The following is a 23,598-nucleotide window of genomic DNA, read 5'->3' on the forward strand; positions in this document are numbered from 1 at the left end:
CCTCCCTCTGAATATTTCAAAGTCCTCTTTAACCACTGAGAGAACTTGAACCAAGTCACCGAGTCTCATTCTGCTCTGTACTGCTCTGCTGAACTCTCAACGTCCTGTTTTAACTCAAGTCAATCTGTGAAAGTGGCAAATCATCTGTTTTTTTTGCCAGTGGGGGAGTCTTGCTTCATGCTGCCTTTCCCACCAGAGCTGTTTTAATATCAGGACACCCTGATTGAAACAGTAGAGCTGAGAGGTGGACACAGCTCCCTCACACCTTTGGGCTCAGTAACTCTTTCGAGTTAGCTTCCCCAGGTGATAACGATGCCATCAACACCTGTTATTTGCTCATCCAAACCTTTACTGGCCACATATTATCCCGCACCAAGTCCCATCACCCCGGACTTGTTGACCTGCATTAGCTCCTCGTCTCCCAGTACCTCGATTTTTTTTTATCATCCTTATATTTTAAAATGCCTCCCCCTCCTTATCTTTGGTTACCTCCTCCGCTACCACAACCCTCTCCCCCAAAACTCATCTATGCTCTGACTCCGAACTCCAGTGCATCCCCCCCCCCTCACCTTTCACACCACCGTGGGTGGGTGTACCGTCAACCACCAAGGTCCCGCTCTCTGGAATTCCCTCCCTAAACCCCTCCGCCTCTCCACCCCTCCCTCCCCCCCTTTAAGACCCTCCTTAAAACCCACCTCCTTGACTAAGCTTTCAGTCACCCCTTTTAACCTATCCTTCTGTGACTCACCATCTGTTCTCCTCACACCTCTGTGAAATGCCCTGGGATGCTTTTCTACATTAAAGGTGCTATTATAAACACAAGCTCTTGTTCAAACAAAGACAGTCAACGTCAAAGAAAACAACATCAAAAAATATTAATGTTAGTGATCGTTTTTTTGATCTGAAAAAGTGCTGATGCAGATAACACCTCTTTAAATAATTTTAAAAAGGAAATATTGATAAGTGCATTTACAGTGACAGTTTTGGAAAATTATATCACTTTACAGTTTATTAAGTTAATTAAATAAAATAGTAACAAAACAATAAAAATACAAGTACAGCATTATTACAACTATTTTATTTAAATCTAAAATCATTCCTATTTGGTTAGTTTTATTTGGAAAAACAAAGCTTTCTAATTTTGAAACTTTTGATGTAATAATAGTTGCATTTAATTGATATTGTGGCTTATTCCATTGAATCAACTCAGTGAGTTACTGTTGGAGTTTGGTGACTTATTTATGTAGGTAAACAAAAATGTTTATTTATACGTTCAAAAAGTACAACAAACGGAATAATTATAATGTAAGCAAATTCACATGGAAATCCCTAAAGCTCATTCATTATTTGCAAAGATGTTTTTGTGAGACATGTAAAAAGTATTTTATAAATGCAAATCTGTCTTTCTCTCTAAGATTGAATTTACCAGGTTTGCTCTGTGACATAGGGACAGGAGTATGCCATTCAGCCCCTTGAACCTCTTCTGCCATTAATTAGACCTTGACTGACATTCCAATTTTTCCCTCCCTCGCTGTATGAAAGCTCCTGTTCTCAACTCTGCACCCGACAGCGTGACCGAGATAAGGAACTCGCCGTCAATTGGGGCGGGAAGGGGAATTGTAGGGTATAAACCTGCGAGTCAATATTTTTGGGGCACGGCAGGCTGGAGGTCTGTCATTCACTGCTGTCCGAACCTCCTTCCCTTAATGTAATTAGCAGACTGGACAGGTCTGTTACAGGGGGCATAATACTACGAGAAAGCGCAAATCCTTTTACCTGCCAAGCACGTAATTGCAGCCATCAGGGGGAGTGAAGCCGTTAATGGAAACATTGCAGAAAGAAGATGTCCTTCTCCCTCCAGAGCGACGTCTCAAGATTTAAGATTCTCACCTTCAGACCGGGAAACACAGAGAGTGATCAGTTAGGGTGCTTGTGAAGGTTGCTTTTGTGGTCAGTCATTTCCTTTCAACGAAAAAAACAATTATCAGTAAAATACAAGAAGGCAAAAAGTAAGCTAAAACAAAAAAATCTAAACCGTATTTTAGATTAAAATCGGCCGGGACAAATAATCTGAATTATTTTGAACAGGGAGGTAAGAAAAATATACATTATACACATACATATACACTAAATTATCGATGTACACACTGATTATTCTCTATAACTTGGGTGATTTCTACCTGCAATAATTACAGAAGGTTGATCTATTATTTCGGATCAGTATCTGTTGTATTTCAGACGATTTATATATATACTTGTGTGTGTGTTTGTTACCTGAACAATTGGCTTGGTGCGAGTTTAAAAAAAAAATTGCCATTCGCTGGTAAACAAAACTTTTCACCTTTTCCGCACAAAGTGCTTACTAAACAAAACAGTTGACCACAACTGAAAGACAGACAGCAAGTGATAAGTACAGGGTGCTGATCACAATGGCAGCAACTATACCAGGCTGGGCGCGATCGGCACACCGCAAATCCAGCGAGACCCAGTGCCCTCCCTAGGACAAAGAAATAAAGACGGAATAAAGTGCAGTGAACCCAACCAGCAGCACACGACTTATTGTAGACAACAGCCTCTTGAACCCTTCAGCCCAACTCTACCCTGAGAACCAAGACCAAACAGGTTACTTTACACGTTAAAAAGAAAGAATTTGCATTTATACAGCACCTTTCACCACCTCAGGATGTCGCAAAGCGCTTTACAGCCAATTAATTATTTTTGAAGTGTAAAGTAGGCAACGTGGCAGCCAATTTGTGCACAGCAAGATCCCACAAACAGCAATTAAATAAATGACCAGGTAATCTGTCTTATAGAGTCATAGAAAGGTTACAGCACGGAAGGGGGCCATTCGGCCCATCGAGTCCCTGCTGGCTCCATGTAAAAGCAATCCAGCTAGTCCCACTCCCCCGCCCTATCCCCGTAGCCCTGCAAATTTTTTCCTTTTAAGTACTTATCCAGTTCCCTTTTGAAGGCCATGATTGAATCAGCCTCCACCACCCCCTCGGGCAGTGCATTCCAGATCCTTTTTTTTATTCGTTCACGGGATGTGGGCGTCGCTGGCGAGGCCAGCATTTATTGCCCATCCCTAATCGCCCTCGAGAAGGTGGTGGTGAGCCGCCTTCTTGAACCGCTGCAGTCCATGTGGTGACGGTTCTCCCACAGTGCTGTTAGGAAGGGAGTTCCAGGATTTTGACCCAGCGACAATGAAGGAACGGCGATATATTTCCAAGTCGGGATGGTGTGTGACTTGGAGGGGAACGTGCAGGTGGTGTTGTTCCCATGTGCCTGCTGCTCTTGTCCTTCTAGGTGGTAGAGGTCGCGGGTTTGGGAGGTGCTGTCGAAGAAGCCTTGGCGAGTTGCTGCAGTGCATCCTGTGGATGGTGCACACTGCAGCCATAGTGCGCTGGTGGTGAAGGGAGTGAATGTTTAGTGTGGTGGATGGGGCGCCAATCAAGCGGGCTGCTTTATCTTGGATGGTGTCGAGCTTCTTGAGTGTTGTTGGAGCTGCACTCATCCAAGCAAGTGGAGAGTATTCCATCACACTCCTGACTTGTGCCTTGTGGATGGTGGAAAGGCTTTGGGGAGTCAGGAGGTGAGTCACTCGCCGCAGAATACCCAGCCTCTGACCTGCTCTCGTAGCCACAGTATTTATATGGCTGGTCCAGTTAAGTTTCTGGTCAATGGTGACCCCCAGGATGTTGATGGTGGGGGATTCGGTGATGGTAATGCCGTTGAATGTCAGGGGGAGGTGGTTAGACTCTCTCTTGTTGGAGATGGTCATTGCCTGGCACTTATCTGGCGCGAATGTTACTTGCCACTTATCAGCCCAAGCCTGGATGTTGTCCAGGTCTTGCTGCATGCGGGCTCGGACTGCTTCATTATTTGAGGGGTTGCGAATGGAACTGAACACTGTGCAGTCATCAGCGAACATCCCCATTTCTGACCTTATGATGGAGGGAAGGTCATTGATGAAGCAGCTGAAGATGGTTGGGCCTAGGACACTGCCCTGAGGAACTCCTGCAGCAATGTCCTGAGGCTGAGATGATTGGCCTCCAACAACCACTACCATCTTCCTTTGTGCTAGGTATGACTCCAGCCACTGGAGAGTTTTCCCCCTGATTCCCATTGACTTCAATTTCACTAGGGCTCCTTGGTGCCACACTCGGTCAAATGCTGCCTTGATGTCAAGGGCAGTCACTCTCACCTCACCTCTGGAATTCAGCTCTTTTGTTCATGTTTGGACCAACGCTGTAATGAGGTCTGGAGCCGAGTGGTCCTGGCGGAACCCAAACTGAGCATCAGTGAGCAGGTTATTGGTGAGTAAGTGCCGCTTGATAGCACTGTCGATGACACCTTCCATCACTTTGCTGATGATTGAGAGTAGACTGATGGGGCGGAAATTGGCACTCAGCCATTTCTTGATATCATGTGGAGTGAATCGAATTGGCCGAAGACTGGCTTCTGTGATGGTGGGGATATCGGGAGGAGGCCGAGATGGATCATCCACTCGGCACTTCTGGCTGAAGATGGTTGCAAACGCTTCAGCCTTGTCTTTTGCACTCACGTGCTGGACTCCGCCATCATTGAGGATGGGGATGTTTGCAGAGCCTCCTCCTCCCGTTAGTTGTTTAATTGTCCACCACCATTCACGACTGGATGTGGCAGGACTGCAGAGCTTTGATCTGATCCGTTGGTTGTGGAATCGCTTAGCTCTGTCTATAGCATGTTGCTTCCGCTGTTTAGCATGCATGTAGTCCTGAGTTGTAGCTTCACCAGGTTGGCACCTCATTTTAGGTACGCCTCCTCATTGAACCAGGGTTGATCCCCTGGCTTGTTGGTAATGGTAGAGTGAGGAATATGCCAGGCCATGAGGTCATCCTAACCACTCGCTGTGTAAAAAAGTTTTTCCTCATGTCGCCTTTGGTTCTTTTGCCAATCACCTTAAATCTATGTCCTCTGGTTCTTGACCCTTCCGCCAATGGGAACAGTTTTTCTCTCTCTACTCTGTCTAGACCCTTCATGATTTTGAATACCTCTATCAAATCTCCTCTCAACCTTCTCTGTTCCAAGGAGAACAACCCCAGCTTCTCCAGTCTATCCACGTAACTAAAGTCCCTCATCCCTGGAATCATTTTAGTAAATCTCTTCTGCACCCTTTCTAAGGCCTTCACATCTTTCCTAAAGTGAAGTGCCTAGAACTGGACACAATACTCCAGTTGTGGCCGAACCAGTGTTTTATAAAGGTTCATCATGACTTCCATATTTTTGTACTCGATGCCTCTATTTATAAAGCCCAGGATCCCGTATGCTTTTTTAACCGCTATCACAACCTGTCCTGCCACCTTCAACTATTTATGCACATATATCCCCAGATCTCTCTGTTCCTCCACCCCTTTTAGAATTGTGCCCTCCAGTTTATATTGCCTCTCCTCATTTTTCCTACCGAAATGCATCACCTCGCATTTTTCTGTGTTAAATTTCATCTGCCATGTGTCCTCCCATTCCACCAGCCTGTCTATATCCTCTTGAAGTCTATCACTATCCCCCTCACTGTTCACTACCCTCCCAAGTTTTGTGTCATCTGCAAATTTTGAAATTATGCCCGATACACCCAAGTCCAAGTCATTAATATATATCAAGTGGCAGTGGTCCCAGCACCGATCCCTGGGGAACACCACTGTACACCTCCCTCCAGTCCAAAGAACAACCGTTCACCACTATTCTCTGTTTCCTGTCACATAGCCCGACTTTAGTGATGTTGGTTGAGGGATAAATATTGGCCAGGACACTGGGGGAGAACACCTTCCTCGAGCATCTTCTTCGAAATAATGCCGTGGGATCTTTTACATCCACCTGAGAGGGCAGACAGGGCCTCGATACTGCACTGGGAGTGTCAACCTGGATTTTGTGCTCAAGTGTCTGGAGTGGATCTTGGACACACCACCTTCTGACTCAGAGTTGAGAGTGCTACCAACTGGACCACGGCTGGCAGCTGCAATTATCTGCTAGATCCACAAGCAATCACATTAAACGTGTCAACATCTTTGCTACCAAAGTAAAAATTCACACAGCCACAGGAATGCAGCCATCAAACTTACAACATTAGAGAGCAAAGGAAAATCTATGAGCACTGGATATCTCGGAAACAGAAGATCTTGGAAATGCAAAGCAAATCAGCCTGCATCTGTACGTAGCGCTCTGACGAAAGGACTACACCTCAAATGTTACATAGAATTACATCGAATTTACAGGTGTTTATGCTCCACACGAGCCTCCTCCCTCCCTACTTCATCTCACCCTATCAGCATATCCTTCTATTCCTTTCTACCTCATGTGTTTATCTAGCCTCCCTTTAAATGCATCAATGCTATTCGCCTCAACTACTACATCATTAAATAAATTTAAAACAGAAATAGACAGTTTCCTAGAAGTAAAGGGAATTAGGGGTTACGGGGAGCGGGCAGGAAATTGGACATGAATTTAGATTTGAGGTTAGGATCAGATCAGCCATGATCTTATTGAATGGCGGAGCAGGCTCGAGGGGCCGATTGGCCTACTCCTGCTCCTATTTCTTATGTTCTTATAACTACTCCTTGTGGTAGCGAGTTCCACATTCTAACCACCCTCTGGATAAAAAAGTTTCTCCTGAATTCCTTTTTTTGATTTTGGGTGATAGTGTAAAACGGGTGATATCGATTCACCTGTTCTACATCTCTCCTCATTTGCATTTTCATTGACTGCAATGAACCATTGGGTTCAAAAAGCTCAACTCGTTTTCAGATCTTAACCCTACTTACACAACCCTCTCACCTCAATCCTCTCTGTCTCATAAACACATCCAATTGTTCTTTTTGAACCCATTTATATTGCCTGCTTCAATGCCTTTCCTTGGTAATTTATTCCACAGCTCTACTACCCGTTGAGTGAAAAAGTTCTGTCTGCCATCCCTTCTTGCTCCTAACTTCCTCCCTTTTAATCCATGCCTGCGGGAATTTGAAACCTTCACTTCAGTGAATAAGAGGAAAGATCGGATAGGCCGGGGTTGTTTTCTTTGGAACAGAGGAGGTTGAGGGGAGATTTAATTGAGGCGTATAAAATTATGAGAGGTCGATATAGAGTGAAGCAGGGAGGATCAATTTCCCTTAGCAGAGGGGTCAGTGACCTGGGGGCATAGATTTAAAGTGATTGGCAGAAGGATTAGAGAGGAACCGAGGAGAGATATTTTCACCCAGAAGGTGGTGGGGGTCTGGAACTCAATATCTGAAAGGGTGGTAGAGGCAGAAACCCTCAACTCATTTTAAAAAGTACTTGGATGCGCACTTGAAGTGCCGTAACCCACAGGGCTACGGACCAAGTGCCGGAAAGTGAGATTAAGCTGGATAGCTCTTTCTCGGCCGGCACGGACACGATGGGCCGAACGGCCTCCTTTTGTGCCGTAACTTACTATTCTATTCTATGAATAACTCGTTGGAACCAAGTTCGTTATTTCCCTTCATGAGCCTGTTGAAGGTTAACTTCATCAAGACATTTTGATTCACTGTCTTGGATCTTCATGAACTGTGTTGCTATGAAGGTGAGGATCTGGGATAAAGGGTCGAAGGTGATTTAAAGGCAGACAATGGGTTATTCACTATTCTACGGGCTAAGATTAGGGGAGGTTATTGGTAAATTTAAGCGTGAATTATGAATTTCATATCAAAAGAACTGTCAACAAATCGTTAGACTAAATCTGCTGGGTGAGTGATTGCTTTTTATTTTTCCAATTTCCTCCCCTTGTCGAAACTTAATATTACTTATTACTATACAAATGCATTAACACCCAAACAAGTAGCACAAAGAGAAACTTTATTGAACCCCAACTTGTATACAAGTGGAAGAACACCTCAAACAAAGGTTGAGGGTGTAGCTTCACCGAGTTGCAGAAACAGCTCACGTTTATACAATTCAGTAAACAACGCCCACCTGTTACAGAATATGGGCGTACACGTACATTCTTTATTGGCTCAGGTAGTTGGTCAATCAAATAGTAAGCCCGCCCTCGAGTTCCCTTAGCCATTTTGTTAACTTGCACGTTGGCTTGAGAAAGTGTTAGTCATCTGCTTTCTTCCCACATTCCTGTCTCTCATTATCTGTAGGGCTGTAGCTAGTCTCAAGGCCATATGGCCATTTATTCCTGAAGCTAGCTACATCCCATATCTCGGGGTGGGGGGTGGGGGGAGGAGGACAGACTGTCTGCTGTGCTAAGCGACTTGTTCAAGTAAAATTAATTATCAACGTGAGAAACTACACAATGGTGTTTCTCAGGTAGTTGTGGCGTGTTAGTCTATTATGTGAGTTAAGTGAATTAATAAAGAGTTAATATGGTCAAGTATCCCTTCATGCACTTCCACACCCTCCTGAAGACATTGGGCAGAACTTTTAACTTTGGGAGGGTGTAAATCGGACGGTAGTGGATCGGCCCACCTGTTACACACACCCAGCCGATTTTATTTTCCACGTGACTTCAATGGAAAGGTTGAATCGGGCTGGGTGTATAACGGACAGCTGATCTGCTACCGCCCGTTCTACAGACCCTCGGATGTTCAAACTTCCCTTCATCGTCTCTGGCTGGGATAAGTTTCCCTGGTCAGCAGCAACCCTCACGTAATCTTGTACAATTGCCCATTGTTCATTATCCAGCCACCTGTTGGCAGTCTATTCAGCTGTGGAGTGCACCACAGAACAGCCTGATGCTACTCCCATCCAATGTCCGCATACATATTTTTTTCTGCTGCATGTAACCATTGAGCCATTGGAGAGCTCTAAGTTGGGGGAAAAAGCATTAAAACCAATAAAACTGTGGCATGGAACACTTTGCTTTAAAATCCCAACTTACTTAGCAGATTGATGGCTTGTCTGAGCTTGCCTCGTTTTTGTTGGAGAAACAGGGAAGAGTTTCACTGGATGAGGTGGGACGGTTAGAATTCTGGTGAAGCCAGTTGGACCCAGTTGACTATTGAACTGTTTGGAGTTAATAATCATCAGAAAAAGAGAAACGGAGAAAGAAAGAAAGAAAAAGAACATGTATTTAATATAGCAACCTTCATGACCTCAGGATGTCCCAAAGTGCTTTACAGCCAATGAAATACTTTTTGAAGTGCAGTCATTGTTGTAATGTAGGAAACGTGGCTACAAGAGCAGGTCAGAGGTTGGGTATTCTGCGGCGAGTGACTCACCTCCTGATTCCCCAAAGCCTTTCCACCATCTACAAGGCATAAGTCAGGAGCGTGATGGAATACTCTCCACTTGCCTGGATGAGTGCAGCTCCAACAACACTCAAGAAGCTCGACACCATCCAGGACAAAGCAACCCGCTTGATTGGCACCCCGTCCACCACCCTCTAAACATTCACTCCCTTCACCACCGGCGCACCGTGGCTGCAGTGTGTACCGTCCACAGGATGCACTGCAGCAACTCGCCAAGGCTTCTTCGACAGCACCTCCCAAACCCGCGACCTCTACCACCTAGAAGGACAAGGGCAGCAGGCACACGGGAACAACACCACCTGCACGTTCCCCTCCAAGTCACGCAACATCCCGACTTGGAAATATATCGCCGTTCCTTCATCATCGCTGGGTCAAAATTCTGGAACTCCCTTCCTAACAGCACTGTGGGAGAACCTTCACCACATGGACTGCAGCAGTTCAAGAAGGCGGCTCACCACCTTCTCAGGGGTAACTAGGGATGGGCAATAAATGCCGGCCTCACCAGTGATGCCCACATCCCATGAACGAATGAAAAAAAACGTGGCTGTCAATTTCCCCACAGCAAGCTCCCACAAACAGCAATGAGATAATGACCAGATAATAGGTTTTAATGATGTTGGTTCAGGATTAAATTTTGGCCAGGACATCGAGAGAACTTGCCTGCTCTTCATTGAATAGTGACTTGGGATCTGAGAGGGCAAACGGGAACTCGCTTTGCAATAAGAAACGGTGATCAAGCTAATTGCTTCTACAGATAATGTACAACATTCCTTACCATGGATCCTACCTCATTTATTCAACCTCCTGAGTGAAACTTCTGCCAATTTTTTCCTAGACCCTCAAAAATAAATCAAATAAAACCCCAGACATTCTATCCTTGGCTGATTGCTATCCACAGATGACACTTCCTTGGACCCAGCAACACAGAAACAATCATGTTCCATGGAAAGGAAGCACTGAAGACTTTGGAGGCAGTGAAGAGTCACAAAGCTGATTCCACACAACAGCGGACTCCGTTATGAAGGAAGATTAGAGAAATTAGAGCTCTTTACAGTTGAAAGAAAGTGGCTGAGGGGGTCTTTAGAATCATAGAATGGTTACAGCACGGAAGGAGGCCATTCGGCCCATCGAGTCCATGCCGGCTCTCTGCAAGAGCAATCCAGCTAGTCCTATTCCCGCCCTAGTTTTCCCTTCAAGTACTTATCCAATTCCCTTTTGAAAGCCACGATTGAATCTGCCTCTACCACCCCCTTTATAGAAGTACATAAGATATTAAGATTATGAAGACCTGGAGAATCAGTTGAAGATAAATCTTGACAATAGGAAAAGAGGGCATCAAATTGGTGAAGGGTAAATTAGGGACATATTTCATCACGTGACGAGAGTTGCAATAAACTCTCAGGAAAAGTATTGGAGGTGAAAAACCTGAGGTTATTCAAGAGCCAGTAGGATTACACGATGGGGTGGAGAGACTATAGGCTCTTCTTTTTGGACTGAAGAGCTAAGATGGGCCTTCATCATCTGTGCTTATCTTGCGTTTTCCTAAATATTTAATCACCTGTGGTAATATTTGTTCCTAAAACTTTAAATTGAAATTTAGAGCAAGGGCAGTTCAGATTCAGTGACGCACATGGCCAATTATTCATAAAACGGCCGCTGTGGCATGGAGTGGGCGATTACTTGTGGAAACTGAAGAGAAATTTAACCTTGTATTGAAACCGAGTCAGGATGATGACTTTATGCTCTTTGAAGAATTCAAAGCGAGCATACTCTGAAATGGCATTAACCTACATGCTCGCCCTAGCTGCTGTTATCTCTTGTTCGATCAATGTCATTTCAGATGTTGTAATAAAAAGCATGCAGTTGAGTTTGCAAAATCAGAGTAATCATGAAAGGTTCATCTGTCTACCTGCTTAAAGATGAAATGACTGACAGGAATATTTTACACACATATTTGACCCACATTTACCAAGCATAATGAAACGTACATGAGTGCATTTCTCAATGACAAAGAATTGGGATGAACTTTCTGACCTTTTTATATTTTCCTGGGCTTTTATCGGAATTATTTCTAAACCTCCTCCAGCGAAGGCGGCACTCATTATTTAAATAATTATATATTTATTAAAAAGTCACCAGACTGGCGGCAAACAGCACCGGGCCAGAAGAGGCCCAGGTGGGCGTCATTTTATTTTTTCATATTTTCGTGAGGTTCCTTGTGACCCAGGAGGAGCAGGAGTGGAAATCCCGGGCCTCCTCTCCCACTGGGCTTTCCCTCCCCACTGCTACGGTCACGATTGGCCCTGGTTCCCTCCCTCTCCAACCACTCCTCACTTACCTTGCCAGGGACCGTTCCCTTGGTTCCCCGATGGTATCGGCCTCCCGCCCGATTTCTCGCTCCCGCCCACCGACCGTTACGCAGTTCCCACAAGGTTTCGGGCAGGGGACAGTCCAGAGAAATGCAAATGAGGCCCGTGTTTTAAAATGGCCCAGGCCTCACGCACCCTTAACCCACCCACCCCAAACGTGCCCCGAATCGGGGCTTATAAGTCATACTTATTGGGTCAAACTCTTGCAGGAGTGGGGCATCTCACGGCGTGCCCTGTCTGTTAGACTTTCTCCTGCACCCTTCAGCTCAAAATGTTTTGTGCCGTAACTTGCTGGAAGTCCGAGCTGATAACATCTGGGACCTTAGTGAACAACTGGACCAACAGTCTATCTCCTTAATCAATGAGATTTAGGGATTAAGAAAGAAAGAGAGGAACGATGGAGAAGGAAATTGGGTGAATTAGAATCAAATCGGGTACAGAAAGAGAAATAAAGAGAGCTAAAGAAAGATTGGATTAAGAGAGAGAGAGAAAAGGGACAGAAAGGAAAAGTAAAGAAATTCAAAAAAAAATTAATTTTAAATTTTTTAAATCTCTAAGAGGAATTTACTACGTGCAGGAATGCGACTCAACAGTTTAAATTGATCCCTTTCTGGGCTGGAGAGGTCGATTGGCATTGCATTAACGATTATCACACTGTTAAAAAGGTGCTTGCACTGTTAATCACAGCCCTAACTTTCTGCGGCTTGTTTAAAGGGCAATTAATGTGCAAATCCAGCAAGTTCTTAAAAATAACAGGGAGGTTGAGGGCGAGATGCCGTTTGTGCGAAGCTAATGGCAGAGCGGCGTAAATCGATCAGCGAGTTCTGGAGATTCACAACTCACAGAGCATCTCTTAGTCTCCAGAATTTGCTGGCCGATTTGCACACGCCATTAACACGCCATTATATTTCCAGCAAGGTTTGGCCCTGTCTACATGCTACACGTGTGTGTACATGTATATGATGTAAATGTACATGTACATTGTACAGACACACACACACTTATCCATCTAAATAATTAAAAGTTTTGGATTTAACATGCATCTGTAGGTGATGCATCTCAGACTCCGTCATAAGTCAAAGTCCATCAAACTTCAAAGTTTCAATCATACCTCAAAGATTCCTGTAGGGCAGAAATTAGTGATTGGTTCATCGATCACAAAGTACCATTAATTAAGTAAATGTGCTAACTGACTTACCAGTTATGTTCATTAAATAAGTAAGAAAAAGCTAGCAATCGGCAACCAATCACGTCTTTCAAAAAAACAGGCTATCCTGTCTTTTAAAAAGGGTTACCAATCAGCAGAAAACGGACCAATAAAATTTCTTTAAAAATGTCAATAAAGTGCATTCAGTAACCGTCTCGGTTTCTTAGTCTAAAAATTAAACTTACAACACAACAAATACATTAAAAAATTGCATAATTTATACCAAAATGATTAAACCTATCCGTAAAGTTGCCTCGAAGGTGCTTTGGAACCCTGCAGTAATGTTTCCTTACAGGGACTCAGCCCTCTCTCGGGGAATGAAGCTGCTATTTTAGTCCTCGCCTCAGCTTTCATTGTTTGGTTGGATTTTGTTGCTGTTTTTCCTTTAACACCGTACCCAAGATGTACAGGCCGGCCACCGCCCAATTCTCAGCGTATGCTTGAACCGGTCCAATTGTCCTTGCTGGCGTTCTTTGTAATTGTCTATTGGGCACGAACATACAAAATTGAAGGGCATGGTAAGGGCAGCTGGTCCATCAAGCCTGCCCCACACCTCGCTGGCCAGACCATCATGGTTAAACACTTCTTCCCGTCCCCCCACATGTTGAGACAGGCGACACTGACCGCAATGAAACGCAAACAGGTCGAGCTACTACGGTTTTGTTTTTAAGCAATAGTACAACAGCAGGGACTTTAAGAAAGAAAGAACTTGCATTTATCCGGCACCTTTCGTGACATCCCAACGCTCTTTACAGCCACTGAAATGTGGTCAATGCAGCAACTGATTTGCGGACAGCAAGCTCCCACAAACAGCAATGCAATAATGACCAGGTAATCTGTTTCAGTGATGTTGGTTGAGGGATAGATGTTGGCCAGGTCACTTAGGGAGAACTCTCCTGCTCTTCTTTGAAATGGTACCAATAGGATTTTTTTATATCCACCTGAGAGGGTAGACAGAGCCTCAGTTTAACATCTCATACCACAAGACAGTACCTCTCACAGTGCAGCACTCCCTTATTACTGCCATTGAACGTATCATCCTATTTTTTTATGCCTAAGTCTCTGGAGTGGGATTATGATACCACAATCTTTCGAACATCAGAGGCAAGAGTGCTGCCCACTGAGCCAAGGCTGATATTAACTAGGATAAGTCTGGGATTTAGTACTCTGAAGTTGTGACTCAAGCTTCACAGAACTGAACTAAGTTCTGAGAGGGACAGAGGATATAGAGAACCATTTATTTAACTTGGAGTGTGAAGGTAGAACTGGAAGGCATGAGTACAAAACCAATAAGTCTCAAGTGAGATTGGACAGCTGAAGGTGCAAGTAATCAAATATTCAATGGAACATATTGTTCCTGTGCTGTTGTGTCGTGAAAATGTCATTGGCAACTGGCCATGGTTCAACACTGAAAGTGTAAGTGTGGATAGATATTATGGAACTATTCTACTCTTGCTTTTGGGTCAGGAGAAAGTTATGAGGGCGTTTCACCAAGGGTGATTATGTGAACAGAGTAGAATTGATGATGGAATAGATTGCGTGTTGGGCCATGAAGGAGTAGGTTTTATGGACTTAATGGAATGATCATGATCTAGACATTGATATGTAAAGATTGAGAGACCAACATGAAATGAGGAGGAAACAAAGAGAGTTCTGGAGATATAGAAAGATGGTAAACAGATAAATAAAGATAAACTGAGATGGTACAGTTAGAAATTAAACCTTATTTCTTTTTAGGAGTGCGACAGTTGATGGCACTCAGGGGCTCTAAGTATAGTCTAATGATAACCACAGAACTTCCTGTAAACTGATTCAATCAGATTAGTGGGTATAGTTCCTGTGTCAAAATAGATGGTAACAAAAAGAGAAGGAGATCTGCTGTGAAAAATAACAACTAATATTTACGAAGCCTTTTTCTTCATCTCACCCTCCAATTTTCACCCCTCCATTACTGACCCTGCTGACTTGTCCTGGGCTGCAGCTCCACAATCGAAGCCCACCCCCTGGTACCTTACCTAAGTGGCCATTCTCCTTGTAGGAGCCTCTACAGTGAGTACTGGCAGTCTATTTGACCATGAGGACATCGTAACTGAGTCTTATCTTGCCTTCCCCAGCTCAGGGTTACTTAGTTCAATCGTAGAGCCCACTCTCGAACCCAATGAATGGTGTGGAGGGAATAGAGGTAAACCAATAAAAATTAAGATCTATCTAAAAATTGTGGGGATCAGTTTCACAACAAGACTTGCTGCAGAGAGTTGCTATCGGTAGACTGTACTGGGACTGAAAGGTCAACCATATCCTGGTGTGCTGTGTCGGTGCGGTGTGCAGATACAATTTATTTACTCCCTTTCATGTCCTCAGGACATCCCAAGGTGCTTCACAGCCAATGAATTACCCTTGAAGTTCAGTCAATAGTTGTCTCGTAATGTGGCGGCCAATTTTCACTCAGCAAGGCCCCACAAACATCAAATTAAATAAATGACCAATTAACCTGGTTTTGTTGGTGTTGCTTGAGGGAGGAATGATGACTGGGACACCAGGAGGACCGTGTAAACTTCTTCAAATTGTGCATAAGGTCTCTTACATCCACCTGAACAGATGGTTGAAGCTTTTGTCTCATGCCTTATGTGAAAGACATCATCTTTCCGCCTCGATCCTGTGCCCTAGTATCAGCCATGGCTGAGTTGGTAGCACATCTTACCTCTGAGTCAGAAGGTTTGTAGGTTCAAGTCTCACTCCAGAAACTTGAGGATGTGTAATTTAGATTGACAATACTGAGGGAGTGCTGTGCTGTCTTTTGGATGAGATGTTAAACCAAGGCCCCGTCTCCCCTCTCAGGTGGATGTAAAAGATCCCATGGCACTATTTTGAAGAAGAGCAGGGGAGTTCTCCCCGGAGCCTGGACAATATTTATTCCTCAACCAACACTTAAAAACAGATGATCCGGTCATTTATCTCATTGCTGCTTGTGGGATCTTGCTGGGTGCAAATGGGTGCATTTTTCACATTCAAAAAAAGTACTTAATTGGCTGTGAGGTGCTTTGAGACATCCTGGGGTCATGAAAAGTGCTCTATAAATGCAAGTCTTTCTTTCTTTCAAGTAGGGCTTAAATCCACAACCTTCTGACTCAGAGGCGTGAAAGCAACCAGTGATCTAAAGTGATGCTTGAGCCGAATTGCATACACAGCAGTAATACAAGAAATCCGTAGAATGACACAGACCACCAGCGTACGTTTTAAAGGAGAAAAGTAAAATATGAATAAATCCAAATAGATCATTTAAAACCATTTTAAGCTCACGACTTCCCTCTTGTTTTGGGGGAGTTGAGGGATTTCAGTGCTGGGGAATGACACTCTTTTCCATTTTCCACACCAAGTGCCAGCATCAAGTTGCCCCAGTATAGGAGCGCTCTTCTTATATTAATGTGCCACGGATGAAGGAGTAGTCATTACAGTCGCTGAAACAACGAGGTCAACTCCATTCAGGTAAATGACGCAAGTAAATATTTCTGATTAAGTGAATCTGAATTTGCTTTCTACCCTCATCCATTGCGATCGTGCCCACTGGCTGAATCATTATGGCTCCACGTTTTGCTATCTTGGTTGCTGGGTTGGAAGAACATCCACGAACTTTGACCTAGTGGCGCCTTGCTCGAGTGAGGCAATAATGTTTTTACTCAGAAAACAGAGGAATGTGAGGGGTTGCACAGTTCTGAGGGTGTGACAAATAAGCCATCTATCTCTTGCCTTCCGCCGCTAAGCCAGAAGATCATGGCTTAAGCCCCACTCCAGAGACTCGAGCACAAAATCTAGGCTGACATTTCAGCGCAGTACTGAGGGAGTGCTACGCTGTTAGATAGTGCTGTCTCTTGGATGAGACGTAAACTGAGGCCCCGTCCTACCCTTTCAGGAGGACACAGAGGATCCCATGAAATTGTTTGAAGAAGAGCAGGGGAGTTCTCCCTGGTGCCCTGGCCAATATTTATCTCTCAACCAACATCACTAAAACAGATTAGCTTGTCATTTACCTCCATGCTGTTTGTGGGACCTTGCTGAGCCCAAATTGGCTGCTGCGTTTCCCTACATAGAATTACATAGAATTTACAGCACAGAAACAGTGTTCATGCCCTACACGAGCCTCCTCCCACTCTATTTACTTCCTACTTCATCTAACCCTATCAACATATCCTTCTATTCCTTTCTCCCTCATGTACTTACGTAACTTTATATCAGTGACTACACTTCAAAAGTACTTCATTGGCTTTGAAGCTCTTTGAAGCGTCCTGAGGTGATGAAAGGTGCTATATCAATGCAAGTCCTTTCTTCTTTGTAAAAATGTTACCTGTTTTGAAGTAGCTCACTCTAGCACGTGGAACGCGGCTCCATTTGTTTCAAGGGGTTTATGATCTGTCTCACTCTTTTTGATGATAAATCTAACCCCTACCATTACCCCACTGTTGATAACTCTGCCCTTTATCTACGGGGCTGAGACCATGAGCTTCTTTCTCGGAAAGAACTTGAGCTTTGGCAAAAATAAACAAATCGTCACCACAGACGCTCCTCTCGAATTCATTTTTCTGGGACTGGAGGTTGTTGTGGTTTAAACACAAGACTTCCGCCTCTTGGAGCTGGGTACAAATCCAGACCAGCACTAACAGGATGGAAGTGCCTGTCTACTAGTTTTTAAAATAAAATTCACTCTTGGGATGTGGGCGCCATTGGCAAGGCCGGCATTTATTGCCCATCCCTAGTTGCCCTTGAGAAGGTGGTGGTGGGCCTTCTTCTTGAACCACTGCAGTCCGTGAGGTGAAGGTTCTCCCACAGTGCTGTTAGGTAGGGAGTCCAGGATTTTGACCCAGCGACGATGAAGGAACGGCGATATATTTCCAAGTCGGGATGGTGTGTGACTTGGAGGGGAAGCTTAGAGATGGTGGTGTTCCCATGCACCATAGCTGTAGGTGATCTGTGCGAAATGAGCTTAGGACAGTCTCAGCTCAGTTCTTAGTTGGTCTGGACCCACCAATTCCACACAATTTGGCAATCGTTTTCAGAGAAATTACAAGGGATGCTGGTGTGGAAATTGGAAAAGTGTCACACTGCCCATGCTTTACCAGGGTAGTCTGCATTACAATGGGTTTTTTCTGTGGCTTGTGAAATGTGGCAAGCAACAGGCACCAAGCACTCTGCCCACACAAGGTCACTAATATGCACTCACTTGTCTCACATACATCTTCTGTCTTATTCCTTATTCCAACATATAATCCTTTCTATCTGCTTGCAGGAGAAGGCTGCACATAACCAGTGCCAGTGAATGCAGACAAGAGACTGCTACACCTGAACTGTAACCTTTGACTCCATATTAGGATAGGGCTCCAGAGAGTCTGAGTGTAGAAGCATTAGAGGTTAAGGTCGGAGATAGGATCTTACAACACAGAAGGAGGCCATTCGGCTCACTGTGCCTGTGCCGGCTCTTTGAAAGAGCTATCCAATTAGTCCCACTTCCCCGCTGTTTTCCCATAGCCCTGCATAGATCTTCCCGAAGCACAGAGCTAGTATCTTCCTTTGCCTTTCATCTTTATTTTATTCACTCACTCATTCGCCCTCACCCACAGACATATGCTCCGGCCTCTGTTTTGACCCTGTAAGCACTGCTTCAGGGAGCATCTCACCACAAATATTCCAAAATACATTCTTCTGTTACTCAAGATTCTCAAGAGTAAGAGGTGGCAGAGGCCAACTTGGCACCTCACAGCACCCTGCATCACCCAGTCACCTACGCAAAATCTCGGCTGACACTCCAGCGCAGTACTGAGGGAGTGCTGCATTGTTGGAGGTGCCGTCTTTCGGATGAGACTTTAAACCGAGGCCCCGTCGGGTCTCGGGTCCTTCCGTCCTGGCTGGTTTTCGAGTGCTAGGCCCCAGTAGTCCTGGGGGTGAATTTATGTGGGGATTCTCCAGCTCATCCGCCACTTTTTTAAGGAGTTACGCCAGACAATCAGGAGATTCCCTGCGGGAGCTCAACCCCCACCCACCACCCGCCCCCCCCGCAATATTATAAATAAAAGATGCCGCCATTTTGGAGCTGTTTCTCTCCCCTGTTGTTATAGCTTAACTGGGCTAATTTTGTGCCCCTTTTGCATTGCCTGACTGAAATGATCTTTATGTATCGTTCGGTGCTTTTTCACATTTTTCCAGCTTTTAAAAAAAGAACTCATTCCAAAAAAAATACTGTAACGCTTTTTTACATAGATTTACATAGAATTGTTAAAACCCAGAAACAGGCCATTCGGCCCAACAGGTCTATTCCGGTGTTTATGCTCCACACGAGCCTCCTCCCTCCTTACTTCATTCTCACCCCAACAAACATATCCTTCTATTCCTTTCTCCCTCATGTACTTATCTAGCTTCCTCTTAAATGCATCTATGCCAATTGCCTCAACCTAGGGGTTGCCAACTCTGGTTCGACGTATTCCTGGAGGTTTCATCACATGACCCCCTGCCTCCAACCGCCCCCGCCCCCGCGCGTCCCCGCCGTTGGTCCATCCCCACGACGCCCCCGCCTTCCCACGGCCAATTGGTTCTTCGTTACCCGATTGGGTGCTTCCTGGCTCTCAGTCAAACAGCCTTTCTTCCCCCTCCCACCACCTCCAATATTTTCATAACGAGTAAGCGAAAGTGTTCAAAGAAAATGAAAAAAAAGAAGACAATTATAAATCCCCGATGATTTTTTATCCCCCCCCTGGATTTTGTTCGCAGTAGTGCCCTGGGGATTAATCTTCAATTCCTGGAGACTCCAGGGCAATCTTGGAGAGTTGGCGACCCTACCTCAACCAATCCATGCGGTGGTGAATTAGAGGTTCACACCACCATGTGGTAACACATAGCACACCCAAGTGTTGACCTTTACCTGTTCTCTCACCCTCTTCCTTTTATTCATTCCTACAAGGCTGGCTCGCTTATCCCCCCCTAGTTTCCAGTTCCGGCAAAAAAAACCCTACTCTTCTCGAAACGCTAACTCACCTTTCTTAATCGTTACAGATGCTGACAGACTTACTGTGCATTTCCTGCATTTTCCGATCTTAATTATTAAAAAATAATACGTACCTTGGATTGTCCCCGCCCGACTCCCCCATTGCGGAGGCACCATCTCCACGCGGGACTGCAGCGCTTCTAGGAGGGAAGGCCCAGCACCACCAATTTCTCAGGGCAACTAGGGACGGTCGATGAACGGGGCCTTGCCAGAGTCAACTACATTTCAGAAAAAAAACAATGTATTGAGAAAAAAAAAATCACTCCGGGGCTGCCAACAGCCTCTGCGCATTATCTCTGTTTCTCAGCGTTTAAGTGTACCTGTAAAAGGAATCTCAAAATGACTGGCGTGCGAGGGAAAATCTGATAAGGTTATTCGTTGAATCATGATGGTCCCTGTTATGATCTGAAACTGCTTTTATCTGTCTTGTCCCCCTGTTGAACCACGGAGGGGGAGGTGAAATCTCACTGCTAAGTTTTTGGTGCTATAAACCAAGGTGTGATTTTAAAGAAGCCGGTGAAAGAGACGTACCGGGTGGGCGGGCGGTGGGAGGAGAGGGGGAAGGGAAGTCAAGAAGGAAAAATAAAGAAGTGAGTTTAACTTTGCGATGACTTAGTTGAGTTCTTCTGGGGACGTGTATTACTGACTTTGTCCGGATGAGGCATGTTAGTGCTGGGAGGTGCAACACTTGTCTCTTTCACCCACCCAGCGTCAGCATTTAGTACTACCTGGGTCACATAGAAGATTACAGCATCAGGAGGAGGCCGTTCGGCCCATCGTGCCTGCGCCGGCTCTTTGAAAGAGCTATCCAATTATTCCCACTCCCCTGCTCTTTCCCCATTGCCCTGCAACTTTTTACCTTTTCAAGTATTTAACCAATTCTCTTTTGAAAGTTATTATTGAATCTGCTTCCACCGCCCTTTCAGGCAGCGCATTCCAGATCGTAACAACTCGCTGCGTAAAAAAAAAAGTCTCCTCATCTCCCCTCTGGTTCTTTTGCCAATTATCTTAAATCTGTGTCCTCTGGTCACCGACCCTCCTGCCAGTGGAAACAGTTTCTCCTTATTTACTCCATCAAAACCGTTCATAATTTTGAACACCTCTATTAAATCTCCCCTTAAACTTCTCTGCTCTAAGGAGAACAATCCCAGCTTCTCCAGTCTCTCCACAGAACTGAAGTCCCTCATCCCTGGTACCATTCCAGTGAATCTGCTCCGCACCCTCTCTAAGGCCTTGACATCCACCTTAAAGTGCGGTGTCCAGAAATGGACACAGTACTCGAGCTGGGGCCTAACCATTGATTTATAAAGGTTTAGCGTAACTCCTTTGCTTTGGTACATATTGAGCTGTTGAGGAAAGCTTGCTTTTCACAGTCCAACCGCTTACTGCAACAGGCTAACATTTTCATTCGGGATCTCAATTTAAGCTTGAAAATTCATGATCAGGGGTAAACAGCGCAATCTGAGGCCACATAGCTCTTTACTCCCAATATTGCCAACTCCGCGCAAGATTCCATCGGCACAGCGGGTTTGCCGAGGGAGTGTTCACACCAGGTTCACAGCTCGCAATAACATAAGAGGCTCTAATCGACATTCTAAACAGCCGCATTCTTGCCCTTTTTAAATATTTCGTTCTCGGGATATGGGCGTCGCTGGCAAGGCCGGCATTTATTGCCCATCCGTAGTTGCCCCTTGAGAAGGTGGTGGTGAGCCGCCTTCTTCTTGAACCGCTGCAGCCCGTGTGGTGAAGGTGCCGTTCGGTCGGGAGTTCCAGGATTTTGACCCAGCGGCAATGAAGGGAACGGCCGATATATGATCAAGTGTGACTCGGAGGGGAACTCGGAGGCGATGGTGTTCCCGTTGCCCCTGCTGCCCTCGTCCTTCTAGGCGGGGGGGGGGGGGGGGTGGGGGGGTGGGGGGAGGTCGCGGGTTTGGGAGGTGCAGCTGAAGAAGGCGCAGAATGCACGGCCGGAGTTAATCGATTGAATCAGAGACGATGGGCCCGGAATTTCGTGGGAGCTGCTCCCGCTCCGCCGCCCGTAACCTCCCCGGAAGCGCGACAGATAAACCACTTACGGCGGCAGCTCCGAGGAAAGTCACGGCCTACGTCGACATTTGAGAGTAGGTTAGATCGGTAGTTGAAGGAAAGGAACAGGGTGGGCACATGGGTTTAGGTCTACTGCTTGTGTGGAAGGTAAACACCAACAGGGACTGGTTGGGTTGAATGGCCTGTTTGGACTAATGCGCCTGCAGTTTGTATATTGCCCAATGTTGGTTCATACCCCAGTCGTAAAATTTAGGCTATTGTGTCTAAAGTGAGAACGCAGATATTCTGGCTCCAAAACTAGAGGTCATAAATGGTAGATCTCAGCCATATCTGTTAGGAAAAAAACAACGACCTTTGAGGAGATGGAGGGAAGTTCAGGCTGTGGGCTACACCAGGCCTCTCTCACACAACTCAAAACAACCAGTTCAAAAAGGACATGGGTAGGACTCCTGAGAGCATTTCGACTCATTGCCTTCCCAATGTTTGTGTTTTCTGGCGGTGAATGAGTTGGCGGGAGAGGGGGCGGGGAGGGGGAGTGAAACTCAAAGATAGGGGAAAGAGGGGGGAAAGGGCAAGTACTACTGAAAAATGGGAGCTGGGGGGTGCGGGTGGGGGACGTTATTTTTTATTCATTCTCGGAATGGTGGGCGTCACTGACATTTATTGCCCATCCTTAGTTGCCCTAAGAATGTGGTCTTCAACCTCCGCACAGCAGTTTGATACAACTGAGTGGCCACTTCAGAGGACTGTTGAGGGCCAACCATGCTGATGTGGGACTGGAGTCACGTATCGGCCAGATCTGGTAAGGACGGCAGGTTTCCTTCCCTAAAGGACGTTAATGAATCAGTGAGTATTTATGACAATCCAAAAAGGTTCACAAGGATGATACCAGAATTGAGAGGATAACCTTATCAGGAAAGGCTGAACAGGCTGGGGCTCTTTGGAAAAGAGAAGGCTGAGGGGGTGACCTGATTGAGGTCTTTAAGATAATGATAGGGTTTGATGGGGTAGACGTAGAGAAGATGTTTCCACTTGTGGGCGAGTCCAAAACTAGGGGTCATAAATATCAGATAGTCGCTAATAAATCCAATAGGGAATTCAGGAGAAACTTCTTTACCCAGAGAGTGGTTAGAATGTGGAACTCGCTACCACAAGGAGTAGTTGAGGTGAATAACATGGATGCATTTAAGAGGAAGCTAGATAAACACATGAGGGAGAAAGGAATAGAAGGTTATGCTGATGGGGATGAAGAGGGGTGGGAGGAGGCTCATGTGGAGTATAAACACCGGCATGGACCTGTTGGGCCGAATGGCCTGTTTCTGTGCTGGACATTTTATATAATTCTATGAAATGTGGCTACAACTGCAGGCAGAGGTTGGGTACCTCCTGACCTCTCAAAGCCTCTCCACCTACGACGCTCAGATCTCTGCGCTCCTTCAATTCTGGCCTCTTGCGCATCCCTGATTTCCTTCACCACACCATTGGCGGCCTTACCTTCAGCTGCCTAGGCCCTAAGCTCTGGAAATGCCTCACTAAACCTCTCCGCCTCTCTCGCCTCCTTTAAGACTCTCCTGAAAACCTACCTCTTTGACCAAACTTTAGTTCACCTGTCCTAATATCTCCTTATGCGGCTTGGTGTCAGTTTCTTTTGATAACGTTCCTTTCTTCCTTCAGAGGGTTGTGAATCTTTGGAATTCTTTA

At 45.4% G+C, this 23,598-nt stretch overlaps 1 long non-coding RNA gene across 1 annotated transcript in view; it reads right to left on the reverse strand.

Annotated features, from left to right (window-relative positions):
* LOC137322441 (uncharacterized) overlaps nt 1-20,019 on the reverse strand; it is a 35,765-nt gene extending 15,746 nt beyond the window's left edge. Inside the window, exons 1-2 of the long non-coding RNA XR_010963122.1 lie at nt 19,926-20,019; nt 1,777-1,890 (exon numbers count right to left, since the gene is read on the reverse strand). This is a non-coding gene — a long non-coding RNA (uncharacterized lncRNA). The remainder of the gene's footprint in view (nt 1-1,776; nt 1,891-19,925) is intronic.
* Nucleotides 20,020-23,598: the final 3,579 nt, after the last annotated feature.

The sequence above is a fragment of the Heptranchias perlo genome, chromosome 6 (genome assembly GCF_035084215.1).
Source record: "Heptranchias perlo isolate sHepPer1 chromosome 6, sHepPer1.hap1, whole genome shotgun sequence".
NCBI lineage: Eukaryota > Metazoa > Chordata > Chondrichthyes > Hexanchiformes > Hexanchidae > Heptranchias > Heptranchias perlo.